The 6,346-nt window shown below is 41.7% G+C and overlaps 2 non-coding genes across 2 annotated transcripts; both read right to left on the bottom strand.

Moving 5' to 3' along the window:
- Positions 1-236: 236 nt before the first annotated feature.
- TRNAR-CCU (transfer RNA arginine (anticodon CCU)) lies at positions 237-309 on the bottom strand. Its single transcript has one exon. It is a non-coding gene; the product is annotated as a tRNA-Arg (tRNA).
- A 5,701-nt stretch (positions 310-6,010) lies between these two features.
- Positions 6,011-6,113, bottom strand: LOC137760409 (U6 spliceosomal RNA). The gene has a single exon (XR_011073353.1). It is a non-coding gene; the product is annotated as a U6 spliceosomal RNA (small nuclear RNA).
- Between the last annotated feature and the right edge of the window lie 233 nt (positions 6,114-6,346).

Below are 6,346 nucleotides of genomic sequence, written 5' to 3'. Positions count from 1 at the left end.
TCCACACCGGAGACAGTGATCCTCTAGATGTTTACTTATTTCTTTCATGTACGCACCTGTAAACTTTCTGATATTTCTGGAAAAAACTTTATGGAAATCCTAGAGTGAAAATGTCCTACTGAAAGAATAATCTTTTTTAAATTTTATTTATTTATTTTTTTGGCTGTGCTGGGTCTTCGATGCTGTACGCGGGCTCAGTAGTTGCAGGGGCTTAGTTGCAGCATGTGGGATCTTAGTTCCCCGACCAGGGATCGAACCTGGGCCCCCTGCACTAGGAGTGCAGAGTCTTAACCGCTGGACCACCAGGGAAGTCCCAGAATAATCTTTTAAAAACAAAAACAGCGACCTTTCAACAGCTTCCTCTATTGGGTAAGATTTATTCAGAAGAAAATCCAAGTTCCTTCGCAGACTGCAGGGTCCCTGCATGACCCAGCCCCTACCCGCCCCTCTGGCCTTCCCTCCCCACTGGCCCCTGCTCCCACGCCATGTTCAGGGACCCACTTCTCAATCTGCCCGCAGAGCCCTGGGCTCTTCTCTCAGCTCAGCTGAGTTTGTCTCAACCTTCCAGTCTCAGCTCACGTGTCACCTCCCAGCCCCCGAATCTTAAATTGCCCATTAAGTGCTTTCAGAGCCCTCTGAACAAACTTCAAATGTTTCTTATTTGTTGACTTTCACATAGTCTGTCTCATTTGTTAGAACGTACATCCCAGGAGAACAGGGACATGTATTTTTTTTACCGTTGCACTAATGCTTAGCACAGCACCTGCACAGGGTATAGGCAAAGTATACTTATACACAGTAAATATGTGTTGAAAATTAAATGAAGGAATGAAGCAATCCACTGAAACACCGCTCTCCATCTCGAACCCCCTGCTAGCCTTCATCCTAATCAGTAGAGGGCAGCAAAGACGCTAAGTTATCTAATTTCTGGGGTTTCCTCCAGAAACTTTGGAAAACGTATTCCCCTTTGCCAAATAGCAGCGTCGAGTTTATCAGGAATTTCAGGGAAATGTCTTGCCTTAAAATTTCTTTCTTCTCCTTATTCCTGAAGCCTTCTCCTCTCTGAGTCATTTACAGGTTTTTTGTTTTGTTTGTTTGTTTGTTTGTTTTAAGATTCCAGGGACAATGCTCCTTAGGAGATGATAGCAGATGTTGTACTGACTAAGCCAAAAAGAAACCCAATGGCCTGGAGCCTGTACCTCCCTGCCAGACAAGTTAGCGTGGAAAAAAAGACGCCCCTGTCATCACCGACAGCTGTTTGGGACATAAGGATTTACGGCTCTCCCTTATGGTGCTTGGGGAGGGGCAGGTACCAGCTAGGCAGCTGCTGTTTATGTTTTGAGCATTTGTAAGAGCAAGTTGTGTGTGTGTTTCTAGTTGTGTCTTCTGCTTGGATCTGTTTCTGCTTATTCCATCTTCCCTTTTTTTTTTTTTTTTTTTAAAGCTGGTTGATTTTTCTTTCTTTTTTTTTTTTAAATGAAAGCTTCTTTCTTTCTTTCTTTCTTTTTGGCTCTGTTGGGTCTTCGTTTCTGTGCGAGGGCTTCCTCTAGTTGCGGCAAGCGGGGGCCACTCTTCATCGCGGTGCGCGGGCCTCTCACTATCGCGGCCTCTCTCGTTGCGGGGCACAGGCTCCAGATGCACAGGCTCAGTAGTTGTGGCTCACGGGCTTAGTCGCTCCGCGGCATGTGGGATCTTCCCAGACCAGGGCTCGAACCCGTGTCCCCTGCGTTGGCTGGCAGACTCTCAACCACTGCACCACCAGGGAAGCCCTTCCCTTTTTTTTTAACAATCCCCCACCCAGGGCAGGAACCTCGGCATCTCCTGCCTTTGTGGGCTCCTTCACCAAGAATGCACCCTGAATCCAGGTAATCAGCGGTAGAATCAGCATCCACAGAATCTCAGGATGGTGTTTTCATTTGATCTCTGCCCTACAAATATTTACTGAGCCCTGTGACTTACCAGGCCTGGGTGTGTGCTCTGTGGGTACAGATGCTCCACTTGATTGAAAGAACAGTTACTAGAATCAAAAGGGAGGCAGAGTTTCTCAACCTCGGTACTATGGACATTTTGGATGAGATCATTCTTTGTTGTGAGAACATTCTAGGATTTTAGCAACGTCCCTGGCTTCTCCCTATTAGATACAGGTAGTACTCATCCCCTAAGTTGTGATGACCAAAAATGTTTTCAGACGTTGCAAAATGTCCCTGGGGGGCAAATTCCTACTCCCCAATCTTTTTTTGTTTTTTTTTAAATTGTATTTATTTATTTAATTTTGGCTGCGTTGGGTCTTCGTTGCTGCACGCGGGCTTTTCTCTGCTTGCGGTGAGTGGGGGCTACTCTTCGTTGTGGTGTGCCGGCTTCTCATTGAGGTGGCTGCTTCCCTTGTTGCAGAGCACGGGCTCTAGGCGTGCGGGCTTCAGTAGTTGTGGCTCAAGGGCTCAGTAGTTGTGGCTCAAGGGCTCTAGAGCGCAGGCTCAGTAGTTGTGGCGCACAGGCTTAGTTGCTCCGCGGCATGTGGGATCTTCCCGGACCAGGGCTTGAACCCGTGTCCCTTGCATTGGCAGGCGGATTCTTAACCACTGCGCCACCAGGGAAGTCCCTATCCCCCCAATCTTGAAAGCCATTCTTTTAAGGATCATGGTGGAAATCTTTTGGGGTGTCTTTCCAGCCTGAGTCAATGACCCCTTTCTCCTAGTTCTGCTCCTCACTATCCCATGCTTGTGTGTTGTGACCTGAAGCCTATGGACTGGGCAGATTGGACATCTGACCCAACTTAGGTCTCTCAGCTTCTTTCCTTTGGGAATTTGAAACTAGGACCCAGGGACTGAGTACCAGCTGGGTTCTTCAGGGGGACAAAACTTAAACGCAAATTTAGAAGGTGTGGGCGGATGTATGATAACATGGGGAACACGAAGCACAGATATCCTACTGCAGAGATAAGAATGAAATAAACTACAGGGATGGGGAATAAATTAGGAGGTAGGGATTAACATATACACACTACTATATATAAAATAGATAACCAACAAGGACCTACTGTATAGCACAGGGAACTATACTCAATATTTTGTAATAACCTATAATGGAAAAGAACCTGAAAAAGAATATATATATAACTAAATCATTGTGCTGTACACCTGAAACTAACACAACATTGTAAATCAACTATACTTCCAAAAAAAAAATGCAATAAACTACGGAGAAACACAGAGGAAGAGGCAGACAGAAGTCACCTCATTCTGGCCCTTTCTGGTTCCAGTACTTCCTAAGGACAGGGTAAACTTCCTGCCTTGGGTAGGAAAGACATTGATAACTAATTCCTCTTTTGTGCTAAGGCAGTTTTTGTTTGTTTGCTTTTTTCTGAGTCTAACTGGTACATTCTCTCTAGCCTGGAAGTGAAATCATAACCAGAAAACATCAGGGATCTAGGCAGTTTAGGGAACTGTTTCTATCCCTCAGGGCAGCTCCACCCACCTCTGCAGATGTGCGCCATTCTCCTTTCTCTACCAAATGGCTTCCTCACCCTCTCTATAGAATTTTTCTTGTCATAACCTTAGCTTGTACATGGCCTGGTGTGTCATGGCCTCAACTCAACTTCTGGTTTGCTGTCCATTCACTAACAGCAAACCCAGGCTGGGTTTCTTGGCTCAGATTTCTGAGCAAGAGAGTCTGATTGGCTCATGTGGCAAAACACTATTGGCTGCCCATCCCACAATCATCCCTCCCAATCAGTTTTGTTCAGGTGAACAACCCAAGGTGATGAACCAGAATTGGTTTGTTAAGGGCAATGAGATGTAAAAGGAATCTTCTTGGGAGGCTTATGGAAAGAATTTTATCCTTGATAAAAGAAGGCAAAGCCCAAGGAGGAGCTAGTCCATCCCCTTCCTGCCTACTTTGGATATGTCATGTGAGGACATGATATATGAAGCCATGGCAGCCATTTTGCAACCATGAAGTAAAGCCAAGAGACTTAGAGGGGAACTGGCAGAATCGGGCTACAAAGCCTCGAGCTGACAAATTAACCAACCTCAGAGCCATGTACCTTTAAACTTCTTGTTACATGAGATAATTAGGTATCCTTACAGTTTAAGCTACTTTGACTCCAGTATCCTGTTACATGAAGCCAAAAGGATCCTGACCGATACAATATAGCTCATCTTTTCAGGCCAGGTCACTCAGGTTCCAGGTCACTAGCTGGCTATCCTGTCACACACCTACCTCCAATCCATGTGTTTATTCCCCTGCCCCAAACTTTTATTATGAAAATTTTTACACCTACAGAAAAGTTGAGGAAATAATACGGTGAACACTGAAATGTCCCTCACCTAGATTGTTAACATATGCAGCTAAATGCTGTATATGTTCATTGTATAATATTTCCATATTTATGAGGGTATTTTTTTCACTGAACCATTTGAAAGTAAGTTAGAGAATTTATGAAGCTTCACCCCAAAGTACTTCAGCATTTATCTCCTAAGAAACAAGAACATTTTCCTATATAACCAAACTGTCATTATAGTAGATTTAACACTGATTATTCTCTAATATAAAAATCTTACTAAATTCTTCAGTTTTCTCAGTAATGTCCTTTGGAGCATTTTTTTGGTTTGTTTGGTCCAGTCTCCTTTATTCTAAAACAGCTCTTCTGCTTTTTTTTTTTTGGTTTTTCCTGTCACTTTCAGGCCAGTTGTTTTTATCTGGTTGTTTCTTCAGAATTAGATTTCATTAAAGATTTTTAGCAAAAACTCTACAGAGGTGATGTTGGGTCCTTCTTAGCACATCACAAGAGGCACAGGAAGCCACTGTGTCCTATTATTGGTCGTGCTAAGTTTAATCAGTTGATTAAGGTGCTATCTGCTAGAATTCTCCATTATAAAGAGTTTGAAAAGATGTCTTTACAATTAATAAGTAATCTGTGGGATAGTACTTTGAGAATATCTTGTTCCCCAACAACTTTCACCCAATGTTTTAGCAGCCATTAGTAAACCTTGCCTGAATCAACTATGTGATTACAAAGATCACATTGTTTTGAATTTTATCATTTCCTCTCTACATTTATTAGCTGGCATTCTACTGCTTAAGGAAAAGAGCTTTCTCTTCCCTCACACTCACTTTTTAATTTCCTTGAGTATTATTATGAACTCAGATTTTTCATTACCACTAATTTTCTTTTCGATTCTCAGTTTGTCCCAAATTTGGCCCCTTCAAGGTGGGAGCCCCTTCCAGCTGGTCTCTGTCCTTCAGACATAACCCCATCATTGTTTGAGCACTTCTTTGCTCTCTAGCAGAGGAAACCCCAAGATCATTTTGTACTTTCCTTTGATTCAGACCTAGAATCAGCCATTTCCCCAAGATAACTTGATTACTTTTAGTGAGAAGTAGTTCATAGAAAGCAAAAACTGGGTGGTAAGAGTGCTCATTGCTATTGGGGTGTCATTGTGTCTAGGTCCTTTCAGTGGACAGAGCCAGGAAGTATGTTTGATTTTAAATCGTAAATTTATCTTGAGCCCCCAACTCCAATCCAACACCACAGGATTCTTCCTCTTTTCCTCCCAGTCCATATTTTTATCTCTTTTCTCCCACATTGAGAACCTGGTTTTCAATCCAACATCAATATATTTACTCATTTGCTCCTCCCTACAATACACCCAATATATCAGAATTACTGTATCAGTACCACTACCAACAACAAATCTACCAATAAAGTTCCAGATTGTTTGCAGTGCTTTTTTTCATCCCTAGAATATAGCCCACTAAAGGTAAAAAGATCTGTTAAAAAAACTTTTAACCTCGAAATAGGTTCATTTGTTTCTCTTTATATTCAGTGTTAGAGTTTTCCTTTCCTTGTTGACTTAATTTTTTTCTTTGTGATAGTGGGCTTCTTAATTTTTTTCCAGTTTTATTGAGATATAACTGCTATATAAGATTTGTAAATTTAAGGTATACAACGTAATGACTTGGTATATGTATATATTGATACAATTACCAAAGTTTAGTTAACATCCATAACAAAAATATGGAATGCTTCACAAATTTGCATGTCATTCTTGTGCAGGGGCCATGCTAATCTTCTCTGTATCATTTCAATTTTAGTATACATGCTGCCAAAGCAAGAGCTAATTTAATTTTTTGAATACGTAAAACAGTAGCATAGTTAAAAAGTTAAAACTATATAAAATATAACTCAGAGTAGTTTTCTTCAACCCCTGTGCATAAGTTTCTGGTTTATCCTTTCTTAATTGCAAAAATAAGCAAATAATATATATGTATACGTGCATGCATATACACACATATATCCTCATTTTTGCCTTTTTTATTCAAATATTAGTATACCACATATACTCTT

Source organism: Eschrichtius robustus, chromosome 2 (genome assembly GCF_028021215.1).
Source record: "Eschrichtius robustus isolate mEscRob2 chromosome 2, mEscRob2.pri, whole genome shotgun sequence".
NCBI classification, from domain to species: Eukaryota; Metazoa; Chordata; class Mammalia; order Artiodactyla; family Eschrichtiidae; genus Eschrichtius; species Eschrichtius robustus.
The sequence above is the reverse complement of the archived record's forward strand: the minus strand, read 5'-3'. Positions and strand labels throughout refer to the sequence as shown.